This window comes from Mus caroli, chromosome 4 (assembly GCF_900094665.2).
Source record: "Mus caroli chromosome 4, CAROLI_EIJ_v1.1, whole genome shotgun sequence".
Lineage (NCBI taxonomy): Eukaryota > Metazoa > Chordata > Mammalia > Rodentia > Muridae > Mus > Mus caroli.
The window spans coordinates 66,442,834-66,456,433 of NC_034573.1; the positions used below are offsets into that span (position 1 = coordinate 66,442,834).

At 36.6% G+C, this 13,600-nt stretch overlaps 1 non-coding gene across 1 annotated transcript; it reads left to right on the forward strand.

The window, feature by feature from the left end:
- The first annotated feature begins 13,098 nt into the window (after positions 1-13,098).
- LOC115031034 lies at positions 13,099-13,225 on the forward strand. Its single transcript, XR_003836616.1, has one exon. It is a non-coding gene; the product is annotated as a small nucleolar RNA SNORA17 (small nucleolar RNA).
- The last annotated feature ends 375 nt before the right edge of the window (positions 13,226-13,600 follow it).

Consider the following 13,600-nt stretch of genomic DNA (forward strand, 5'->3'; position numbering starts at 1 on the left):
CTCAAGATATGCTTTTTTTTGTTGTTCTGGAGTTTAATTTTTATATGGTTTTTATAGTAATACTAGGCTTCCTATCCATATCAAAGGCCTATACAAGTCAGATTGCTATGAACACTACTTTGCCTATTCTGAGTATTAGGGTGAATGTGTTGCATTGCCTTTGTGAGTTCTGTTCTTACATCTGACCTTTGCTACTGTGGGATCCAATTAAGTTCATTTGGTGCAAGTCATCCAGTTGAGCTGCTTTGTCTCTGATGTTAGTTCTCGAGCACATAGAAGAGCAATGACAGCTGATGCTGACCCTCCCACCGGTTTCTCTGATTTCTTTTAGAGGCTGAATCTTTAGGACTAACTCATTATGGAGGAGCAGATATAAAATGACAGTCCACTCCAGTATTTCAATTTCTTTGAGGGATTGAGTTCCCTCAGCAATTCTAAGCCAAGAGATGTTATAAAGAATCTGCAACTCATTTGCAAGAAGCCATTTCTGACCATACTTCACTCACCCAATCAAATAAACTATTGGTATATTTTTTAATTGTGCAAGCAGAAGTAACAGATAGACAATCTCCTTACAATTGGCATAGATTGATAAACGTAGATTAACCTATTCTACATTCATTTCATCATTATAGCACCCTTTAAAAATCTATTTCCTTACTATTCTCCAGAGCTTTTGTCTGAATTAGAAACATCATTAATTTCTTTGTGAGTATACCACACCTCCCCATGAATCACATTTTCGATCTTACTTGTAGGATTCTCCTAAGCTTTGAGTTTGTTTATAGGAATGGAAGCTGACAACACTGAAGGGCAACAACATTATCTTGGTTTCTTTTTCAGGGAAGGTCATTGCCTATTCCTCTAACAGTACAAAATTAAGTTCATAAGCATATAAAGAAATGTTACAATTGGAAATGGATAGTTGGCTAATTGTGAAACAACTACTTACCTAGAAAAAAAGAATTGCTAAAAATTTGAAAGTAATGCTTTTAGCCTTATTAGGATGTGCCCATTCATCTCTATCACATGTAACTGGATCCCAGTTGTTCATTCAGTGTTCTTTAGCTGGTCATCTTTCAAACTGAGACTTCAATTGGATATAAGTCAGTCAGTTCTATGGTGCTGGCTTAGGCATGGTTTATATTACTTGAACTGTGCATGTACTTGAGAGAAGATTCTCTTTCAGAGTACATTACAACAGGAAGTTTAAAAAAAACTAATTTTCTACAAAAATGCATTAAATTGTTTATGTGCATCTACAAAGGTAATTTATCTCTGGGCTCATTCTCTTTCCTGTTACTTTGTCTTCAGATATTTAAAGCAACCACTTAGCAACACTATATTCCTATATTTCTTATAAAAGTTCAAAAATCTTATATAGAGAGACATCAAATTTATTGTTCCATACAAGCAGTGAATTAGGAGCATCAGATGCATTCATCTTGCATACCTCATTAAAAGTTTACATTGGAGATTTTCCGTGTTTTCTACACTACCAAGGCAATCTTTAACAACTGTAGATTTCATCAAGTTAGAGAGCCAGCTCTACACACCACTGAGCACATTACAGAAATTCTTTTTTACAGTTCAATATCTGTAGAATGAATCCTTGTACCAAATTATGTATTAGTTAGGATTTTCTAGAGGGACAGAACTGATAGAATGACTATATATTAAAAATAGTATTATCAGATTTGCTAATATGATAGATAGCATTTCAACAAGGAATGTTGCTACAACAATGAAGTATGCTATGATAGATAGCATACTTCAACAATGATTGTCTTCAAACTGAAGAGGGGGATAGTCCTGAAGCTGCCCAGGTTTTAAGAGTCAGTCTCTTATAATGCCCATTTGGCTTTGAGGGCATAAGGATTCTTAGAGAGCTACTTGTCTTTGGCTCATTTTGGAAGGCAAAACGAAGAAACAAGATTTTGTAAGATGCATAGAGTTTATAGGATACATTTATATACATGTGCATATGGCATAGAACTTACTCTAAACAATCTGGCTGAAGAGTTCATGACTGCCATTCAAATATTCAAGTCTTCTATAAGCAAGTAAGTGTATGATGGTGAAGATTCCTGACTCCTGTTAGCAATTGTCCTATTATATAATGCAAGAGTTAGCATTTCTACAAGTTCTTTCCCCATCTACATTCATTTATAGTTAGATGATAATTTCATTCATATTGCAACTATATTGAAATTTTTCCTGGTACCAAGATTTTATAGTACATGTCTATACACATAAGAAAACAAACTAAAGTAGAATTTATATGTCTCAAACAGCTAAGTTAGCTTTTTATTGCCAAAAACTCATTAGTTGTAGCACTATAGAACTTTTTGCATTAGTGCTTACTGGATTATATTTTCGTTTGCAACATTTTCAAAGACTCATGATTACAACCACTGAGATGTTTACAGCAGCAGATATTGTAACCATAAATATACAATGTAAAACTATCATTTTGCAAAATAGGATGTAGTAATTTGAACACATGCAAACAATTTCTTTCTCCTACACAAACAATTCTATTTTAAACAGTTATACATTAAAAATCTTTTTTAGTTCTATGAATAAGCACAAGCTCAAAATATGATTATGAGTATAATGGATTTATAAACTCTGAATATATTAGATATTTATGTACATATATTTATAGTGTACATATTTAATTTTGAAAATAAATATATACTAAGATAAATTATGTTTTTTGCTTCCTTTTAAAATGTTCAGAATAATTATTGGACAAAACCTTGGTTTATTATTATTGGTTTATTAAACAAAGTATAAGCCATTAAGGAGAGCAGTAAACTGAGTGAGACTATACACTATAATCTTGTGGCCTTTGCTAAGGCAATTCTACTTGATAATATGATCTACCTTTTTAATTTTTATCAATATGGAAGCATCAGTGCAAGGCAAACATTCTTCTATTCATTCAACATACAAGAACCTATATACACACCAGGTGCTTCAAAGGAGTTGGTCATCTAGCTGGAAAACTAGAAACACAAGCACAAATTACTTATGAAATGACCTATTCTCTAAAAGGCTTGAATGATGCATTAGGAAAGGATAGAAAATAATCATGAAACATGTGACAGAGCTCAAGTGTGGGCATTAAATGACAACAACTCTAACAGGTAAGTCCTCAATGAGGCAGCTTATTTCTTTCCTTCTGTTTGTATTCTTGTGAGTTATGCCATGTGCTGCTGAAAAGTTAGTCTCCATATTTCAACCTTGCTGCTCATGTTCTGTAAGTTAAATTTAATCCTGAGAGATATGGAGCTTGAGAATCAATCATGCTAAAGGTTGGATACCAATCTCACTACATCATTATAAATATGAAGTACAGAAAAGTATTTGTGATACTAATTTCACCTCTATACACCTGGCATATTGTACTTCATTTAAGTATTAAGTTCTCATCAGAACATACATAAATAGAAGATAATGAAAATTATGAAATTTAAGATTAACAACAAAGATTAGGATGGAAAACTATATGAGTAGACTAACATCAAAGGTTAAAGGTTTATATGTTTTTGATATAAAATCAGTCTGAAAAAATAAAATAAAATCAGTCTATAGAAGATACAAAGACCTATCTTGAACATTTTCAAATGATTTCTCCACAACTTGGTAACTGAAACTGCAGAATGATTGTGTCACTCAGATGCATGAATGAATGTTTATTGTTCATACACTCAATATAGATCTTACTGTGGACACTGGTTCATAGACTCATGGAGAGATGTTATGACCATTTGGACAAAGTACCACACTTTGAGGGTCTAGTCCTGAGGCCAGGAAAATCATAATAGCAGGAACATTCTGTTTTGGGTTACATTGCATCCATTCAAGAAGCAAAGAGTCTTTTGGGCTAATAACCACATATCAGTGAGTGCATACCATGTGTGATCTTTTGCAATTGGGTTACCTCACTCAGGATGGTATTTTCTAGTTCTATCCATTTGCTTAAGAATTTCATTAATTCATCATTTTTAATAGCTGACTAGTACTCCATTAGTGTAAATGTACCACATTTTCTGTATCCATTCCTCTATAAAAGGACATCTGGGTTCTTTCCAACTCCTGGCTATTATAAATAAGGCTACTATGAACATAGTGGAGCATGTGTCCTTATTATATGTTGGAGCATCTTCTGGGTATATGCCCAGGAGTGGTATTGTTGGGTCCTCAGGTAGTACTATATCCAATTTTCTGAGGAGCCACCAGACTGATTTCTAGAGTATACCAGCTTGCAATACCACTAGCACCAGAGGAGTGTTGCTTTTTCTCCACATCCTCACAAGCATCTGCTGTCAAGTGAGTTTTATATTTCAGCCATTCAGACTGTTGTGCAGTGGAATCTCAGAGTTGTTTTGATTTGTGTTTTCCTGATGACTAAGGATGTTGAACATTTCTTTAGGTACTTCTCAGCCATTCAATGTTCCTCTCTTGAAAATTTTTTGTTTAGCTCTGTACAAATTTCTTAATAGGGTTATTTGGTTCTCTGAAGTCTAACTTCTTGAGTTCTTTGTATATATTGGATATTAGCCCTCTATTGGATGTAGGACTGGTAGAAATCTTTTCCCAATCTGTTGGTTGCTTTTTTGTCCTATTGAAAGTGCCCTTTGCTATTACAGAAGCTTTGCAATTTTATGAGGTTCCATTTTTCGATTCTTGATCCTTTAGTCATTGGTGTTCTGTTCAGAAAAATTTCCCCTGTGCCCATGTGTTCGTCTCTTTCCCACTTTCTTCTCTATCAGTTTCAGTGTATCTGGTTTTATGTGGAGGTCCTGATCTTCAGATAACCAGGATAAAATTCACAGACCACCTGAAGCTCAATAAAGAAAGACCAATGTGTGGGGCTTCGGTTCTTCTTAGAAGGAGAGCAAAATACTCACAGGAGCAAATATAGAAATAAAGTGTTGAGGGACTCATTCCATAAACAGTTACCAAACTCAGACAACAATATCAACCAACCAGATCCACCAGAGCTCCCAGGGACTAAGCTATCAACAGAGGATTACACATGGCTCCAGCTGCATATGTAGCAGAGGATGGCCCTCTTGTGCATCAATGGGAGGACAGGTCCTTGATCTAATGAAAGCTGATAAATGCCCCAGTGTAGGAGAATCAGGGGCATGGAGGTGGGAGTGTGTGAGTGGGTGGAGGAACACTCTCATAGAAGCAAGGGGAGGGAGGGTGTGATAAGGTGTTTTCAGGATGGAGGGAAACTGGAAAAGGGGATAACATTTGAAATGTAAATAAAGAAAATATCCAATTTAAAACAACAACAACAAGAAGAAGCAAAGAATCATGGATTCTTGAACTCAGCTTATTTTCTCTAATTTATGTAGTCCAGGACCCAGTAATTTAATGTGCTCCCAGCTGTGAGCATCCTTTCTACCTTCATCAACTTAGTCAAGAAAATCCAAACAAGAGTTTCGAGAGACCATCTTAAGATGATTCTATGTCTCATCAATTGAGATTAATCACCAGAACTCTACTCCTTCCTTGTCAACATGACTTCCAGATATATTTCTTTTAATTAAAACCTTTTATCTTTTATACTCCAGTTCTTATTTTTATCTCAATGCAAAATTTTAGATTCCATAATCCCATAGCTTTCTTTAACAGTTCTAGCAGCTTGAAAATACAATGCCCTCAATCTAAATGGAAATTCGAGGCAGTATTTTAACTGACTACATTTACACTAAAAAAAAAATAATAAGTTATATAATTTCATGAAGTAACACAGAATAAATAGTTCCACTCCAAAGTAATAGAATAAGCATGTAGCAAGGAATAATCACACAAAGCTAGGGCCAAATTCCAGTAAGGCAGACACCAAATCCTGCAGCACTAATATTGAGCTCATTAAATTAAGTGGACTCCAAAGTCTTAGTTCTACTCACTCAGCTCTGTAGAGTATGATACATACAGACTCTTTCTTAGAGTGATACAATTCCATGTTTGCAGATATCCCATAGTCCTGGCATCTTCAGTATCCTGGGGTCTTTAATTCAACTTTACATTCAGGCTTTGTCTTCAATGCATCACACAATGGCCTCTCAGAATCTCTTCGTAAGGACTCTGACCCTGCTACACATTACCTGGCTTTAGACTCTGTCTGAAATTGTAGAACAGGTCCCAGTGGCCCTCATAATATTGTATCTTGTAGGCCTACAAATCAGTGTACAGTGAATGATTCTGCCAAGTTGTTCTGCCAGCTCAAGATGTGTTCTGGCCTTCTTGGACAACAGCCCTATCAGCTCCTGTGTGCTGACTCCTGAAAAACACTTTCCTATGCAGTTTCTTTCAAGGAATGGGGAATCCCTTCAGCTATACTTTTCTTCCAGTGCATGAGATGGGGTTCTCCCCTGAAGAGACATCTCTTACTGTCCCAATGGAGCATTTGGGCATTTTCTTCATTAATACTGATCACTGTCCAAATGTTCACAAGCTTCCCAAGCACCAGCCTGAATACTCTCCTCTACTGAATGTTTTGTCAATTAAGTTCATTCCCATTAAACACAACTTCACTGAAATTCATTCAACACATACAAAATGATAAATGGTCCCTTATTTGATTTGATTTCTGAAAGAATCCTTGTTCTTCTCGGAAACTCCAAAAGCAAGATCTCTAGTGGTTTTCTCTCAGCATTTATGTATTTCAAACTCCTACCAGAATGACTCATTATTGTAGGCTTGCATCATTTGAATGCTTTTCATACAAAGTTCCAAACTCTTGTATGTCCTTCTAAAAACCAGTTCCAAAACCTCACCACTACATGAATAGGGTTATTCAGTAATGGTCCCAGTGCTGGATACCAATTTTCTATCTGAGTTACTTTTCTGTTACTGTGATAAAATACCTTGACAAAAGCAACCTAAGTGTACAAAGGTTAATTTTGACTCACGGTACAAGAATGAAATCCATTTTGGCAGAGAAATCAAGGCAGGAGCATGGGGTAGAAGATGATACTTTATCCAGAGTTAGGAGGCACAGAATGATGAATGCTTGTGGTTTGCTCACCCCTTTCTTCATGTACAGTTCAGGATTGTAGTCAAATGAGTGGTGCAATGCACAGTAAGCATGTTCTCTTACTTCAGTTAACCCAATCAAGACTGCTTCCTTTCCTATGTGAGCCTATGTCACATCAAGCTAGCAATAGATATTAAAAACACTGACTAGGAAATGTTACAGGTTTGTACCGTTTTGTTTTGTTTGTTTTGTTTTGTTTTAGTTACATTTTGTTTTGTTTTTTATTTAGGACATATCCTCCAATATAATAAAAAAATGTGGAAAATACAACATAGGTAATGATATGATTTCATGTGTGTGGCTCCAAATGTGTTTGGACTATTTCATTGCACAACCACACATAGAAATGTATTGGATACCTCACCTATTTTTAAAATTTGTATGGCAAATAAAGGCAACCTTTGAAAACAAGTATGTGCTTGGAATAAAATTAAAGGTATTGGAAAGAAAGAAGGCAATGCCTTAATGTTATACAGTTCATGCTGCAAAGCAGCAGTTCTCTGAGGCTCAGAAGAGAGGTCTACTTAGCAGAGTTATGCACTTGAACTTCAATATTTTTCAGCTATTGGTGGTGGTGGCAGCAGTCATCAGCATCAGAAATCACTTTAAATAATGCCTTATATCTGGCCATGTTAAACTGAAAATAAGACTGGAGAGAACACATCCCCAAATCTCTTCCTCATGGTCTCTCACAGTACCTAATCATAGGACTCTGAAGGTCAAAGACCGATTGTTTAAGCATGTGTGGCTTTCAATGAATACATTGTTCTTGAACAATACTCAGGGATTTTTTTTTCTGGATATGAGCTGATGGGCTTGGTTTCAAGGAAAAAAAAAACTAACAGTTTTTTAGTTAGTTGGACACTTTGTGATAAGGGACCAAATTATCCTGTTAGTCTGAGATTTCATTAGCAAAATAATCTGGACAAAATTTCCTAACAAAATTTCCCTGCTATTCCCAGACTTTATTGTTTTCTTTTTCACATACAATTAGAAGTAATAGCTTTAAGGATAACAGGTCATTAACATTCAGTATTGCAACAGTGTTGAACCACCACTATATTTCCCTAGGCTCAAAGTGTTTTCTTTCATCTCAAAGGAAAATCCATGCCCTCAGCCATCATCCCACGTCTTCCTGCCTTTCTCCAGCCTCATAAATCAGCAATCTATTTTCTAGTACAGTGGAGTTACCTGCTCTAGAGTGTTCATAAATTGGAGTAAATTTTTTCTTTCCTTTTTATCTTCCTTATTGTAGCTTAATAGCTGTGCTGTGTGTGGCTCTCTAGAAAATACACTTATCTCTTTTCTATAACTTGGGTTTCATAAGACAGTCATAAGGCAAGACAGTATGCACTTTTTTTCATAATTCTATGGGTAAAGATTGGATCAAGGAGAGTTAGTTCAACATTTCCTAGTGATATCATCTAATGAAAAATTATATCCCCATTTTAAATCCTTTCCCACAATAAAACATGGGATCATGTCAGCATTTATTTTAGCACATCCAGTAAAGCCTTCTAACACTAAAAATCATTCTAGCATAGCCTAGTAACTGTATTTTGAAAATCACAAAAGTATCTTAGTGAGCAAAGAGAATAAAGGAGATTTTGGACATCTCAATTTGTATGTAATACAAAGCTGTCTTTTTTACATTGTTTCACATGACTTGAAACAAGCTATAGCTTTAAGTCCCTGTCCCAGGTCACTTACAATCAATTCAATCACCAGTCTCTGGGCCCTGAGTGGTGCCTGTACTAACCTTGTTATCTTTACAGTAAGAAGACGGAATGAAACTGAGAACAAAGGTTACTTACAGACCAACATTCCATAATTCCTTAATTTGAGCTCAGCTCAGGTCCAATTAAGCATCAAGAAGGTATCGCACACTTTTCAATGATTAACACATCTGTTAGAAATACCTGTGAATCAAAAATTCACTCTACTCCTACTATTCTCTATAAATGGCTATTACATTTCACTAATTTTAAGAAACTGCAATCAATTTTTTCTGTTTTCAAGACTTCTCATCTAGCTTTTGCTTGACTAAAACATTTATAGATAAATAGACAATGAATAAAGTGGCTTTAGAAATTTGAGAGGAGCCATGTTAGTATCTTGTTAGTATTCTTGTTAGTTATCTTGTTAGTATTCTTGTGTAAAACATCTTAGTGAAATTTTTCATTACATAGTATAGTTATCCACTATTATCACCAAGTGTAATAGCCAAGTAATAGTTATAACTTCCAACCCAGTAGTGAAACTCAATATTTTATTTCTGTTAATGAACAATTAATGTTGGACACATATTATGCTTCTGCATTGACTCTTCTGGGTCAGGTTATCTTTTGAGCAGTGGCTTCCATGCTAATGAGCCAGAAGTGAAATCTAGTCCAATTCAGCAGGTCTCCACTGCCATCTAGAGACCAAACTTTGGCTTCCAATATCTTGGTCCTCAGTGTGCTTTCCCTTTAACAAAAGCTAGCTAAATAACTCCAGCTAAAGAAAAGAGATAGAACTTTGGAAAAAAAAATGGGAACTTCCCTCTGGAAGCATAGAGGAACAGTAAAGAGAAAACATGCTACACTTACTGAAGTTCAAATGACTGACAGAGATTCATGGCACACTAGTCACTGCACTCACTGAAAGTTAGATTAGCAGCAGTGACTCACAGTACACTAGTGTTGTTCTTACTGAAGGCCCAATGATGACCAGTGACTAAGAACACACGACTCAGGTCACTCATTAAATGTCATATGACTGCCAGAGACTTAGGGCCCACTCCACACCTGGGATTACAGAGTCCAACCTGCTGGAGGGAGAAAGACTTGTACAAGGTTCCAGAGGTTTCCCAACATTCAGCTTCACCAGGAAGGGAAGATTGCTTTTCCAGGGCATTTAAGTCTGCAAAAGGCTTTCACTGGATATGGAAATCTATTTTTTGTATTACATATAAACTCAAATCTGCTGGAATATGATTTGTGTGTTCAGAGTGATCTGTTACATCTTCTATTCAACTATATATTCACACTGAATGGACCAGTAGACCAATATTTATAGAATTTAATTTTGAATAAAATATGGTTTCTAACATCCCTATAGAAAGTAAAAAGTCTTGAAATATCTTTCTATGACTCCCTGCCTTCCAAACTGAAGTGTCCTCTGGGATACTGTGCTCATCTCATTTGTATTATCAGATTGTCTTTTGAAGGATGTGGTGCCTGGTTAGAGAAAGACAGAGCTGAGGACAAGGTAGCTACAATTAATCAAATGTAGCCATTTCATAACTGTATCCAGAACTTCAGCTATAGTAATTGTTAATAAACCAAAAGAAACAGCTGTTATTCTAGCAATAAAATTCTAAGCCATATTGTAAGCAGAACCATTTTTTCAAAAGCCTGAGTTCCACTATGCACTCCATAAAGTCAGACTCAGCCATCAATTGTAAAATTGTCAGGAGAAGCTGAGAAACAGGGAAGAGCATCATACTTTTCCTCATACGGCGGGGTGACAGGCAGGAACATACCTAGATTCTGTTTTTCTTGGAATCTGAGGTAACTACAGGGTTAGGATAATGACTTATCACGCTATCTTCAACCACAAAGGAGGATGAGACAGGGTATGTAGACAATACATCCTTAACCTTCATCACATCTGTGAAAATCATGCTGCAGTCTGGGCCAAAGCCAAAAAGGAAGATACAAAGTGGAAGCACACATGCCAGGCTTCATCCTGCTGTTACTCACCTTGTAGATTCAAGTAAGGGACAAATGCATTTTAGAAGAGCTTTCTGGGTGGCAATTTGAGATATTTTGCTCGTACTTATTAGAGGTCATCTGCCCTACAGAATATCACCCAAAGAGTGCTTCAATTCATGGTTAAATCAGTTTTGAGTCATGTAATACCTTGAAAGATTTCAGAAATACAGGCTGAATAGTGTATGTTTGAAGGTCCAGGTCTGATTTTTTTGTTTGTTTGTTTGTTTGCTAGATTTCATATTATAGGAACTTTTTTTTTTGATTTTTTCACTATTTATTTTATTATTTACTCTTTTTTTTAATATTTTTATTACATAATTTCCTCAATTACATTTCCAATACTATCCCAAAAGTCCCCCATAGCGCCCCCCACTTCCCTACCCACCCATTCCCATTCTTTTGGCCCTGGCATTCCCNCCTCTCTTTCCATTGATGGCCTACTAGGCCATCTTTCGATACATATGCAGCTAGAGACAAGAGCTCCAGGGTTTTAAAAGCATAAGACTGAACCTGATTCTTTGCTCAGTCATCAGAGAAGTGTGTAAGTTTTCAATTTCTACAACCAAAAAATAGGGACAGTTACCGAAAGAATTATTATGGAGACTCATAAAGTTACAAATCTGAATATTTTCTACACAAAGGCAGACATCTAGTAAATGCTCCTGTCTTTTCTTTGGCAGTTTAAACTCTGCCAAACATCTTCCTCTAAGGTCGTTCTGTAGCTAAACACACAGATATTAGTAAGGTATGTTCTGATAATTCTGTAATAATCACAGAATATTTTGTTTTAAAGGAATGCATCTTTAGCTTGAATGCACATATGCAAGTGAGTTTGGCTATCCCCTAACAAATTGTATGTATACCTAGTGTCCAATGAATGCTGTTGGTTTGAGAACTACATTTTTCAATAGGGCAGCTTTTCAACTTGGAAAGGGAAGGGCTATACAAACTACTATGCAGAAAGCAATCCCCTGCTGTGGTAAATAATCTGTTTGGAATAAACTACACCCACTCTGTAGACATTTTATTGTTACTCTAAGCAGGTTCTACTAATAATCTTGGTCTCATAATTTTTTTAACCTGCTATTTAACCCATTATCTTTTGTTCTAGATATATAAAATCAATTAATAATTGGCAGAAGTATATGAACTTGGGAGATGTATGAGAAGGACAGATTGAGGAAGAGGGATACCTACCCGTATGTTGTTCCTATCTCATCTATTCTGTGACCTCACAAATAGAGCAGAGGATCTCCATGGCATAAAGCTGAACATGCTTAGTGCTATAGCTCTACAAGTCTGCCAGCATGGACTCGAATTAACGTGTCAGCTGTACTCTATTCTAGAGGACTGTGCAGATTTACAATGAAGTAGCCCCAGAATGCTCTTGTTAAAGGAGTGATTGGTAGCACTTGAGCAGTTGGGAAGTGATTGGATCCAGATGGCTCTAATCTAATCAGTGAATTACTCTCTTGATGGATTCATAATGTGATTGCATTATTGGGAGAAGGTCAAACTAGGAGGTGGTATGTTATTGAAGAAACTGGTCACTGGCAGTGTGCCCTGGAAACTCATGTCTTGTCCCATTGCTTTGCTTCCTGACTGCCATGGGTAATAAGATAGATTATAACACCTTTCTGCCACCTGGATAGCATTTGTCTTTCAGGCCAAAGAATTGGTCCATAAGACCTCAGACTGAAGTCAACCATGAGCCAAAATAAATTATTTCTCTCATAAGTTGTTATCATAAAAAATTTTATAACAGTGACAAAAATGTTTATTAACAGAGAAGGTCCCCTTCCCTACTGCTTTTTCTTGATTGTCTTCTGGGACTGTGTTCATTTCCTGTATTCCAAGCAGGGAATAGCAGGGAAATATTCGCTACCTTTAAGAATCCTTGGAGAAGCTAGAGAAAGTACCTAAGGAGCTAAAGGGATCTGCAATCCTATAGGTGGAACAACAATATGAACTAACCAGTACCCCCCTGGAGCTCGTGTCTCTAGCTGCATATGAATCAGAAAATGGCCTAGTCGGCCATCAGTGGAAAGAGAGGCCCATTGGTCATGCAAACTTTATGTGCCTCAGTACAGGGGAATGACAGGGCCAAGAAGTGGGAATGGCTGGGTGGGGGAGTGGGTTTGGGAGCATGTGGGGGACTTTTGGGATAGCATTGGAAATGTAAATGAAACAAATACCCAGTAAAAAAGACAAAAAAGAATATATATATATATATATATATATATATATAATAAAAGCAAACGAAAAAAAATCCTTTGATTAACTGCTCCTAGAGGCAAGACAGCTACAGCATTTATAGGCACGTCAGTAGGTGGAAGAAAGGAGAGAAGCTATGTCGACTCTCAGCATTGTGACCTGTAAACATCTGAGTGATTAGAAATCCTATGAACCCTTAAAAATAGAAAATATGACACATCAACCACTCCCATGATGTCAGGAGTCTCACAGGTAGCTAGGCTGAGAAGACCACCCATACTATACTGCACAGGCATGAGCATGGATCCAGGGAAGAAAGTGAGTAGAAGACTAAGTGAACCCTACCTGGGACACAGGCCAGGCAGGAATGAGACAGACTACTCTCACGTGGTGCCTCCAGTGATCCCAGGTGAGGAAGAAGCCCAACACTACCACCAGAGCAGCACTATCAGGCTCAGACAGGAAACCAGCTCAAGATGACCACCTATCTAGCACCCTGCTTGATTCTTGCATAAGAATTTGTCTATACCTCTATCTACAGATGATAATTTACTTGATTGTTTTTAAA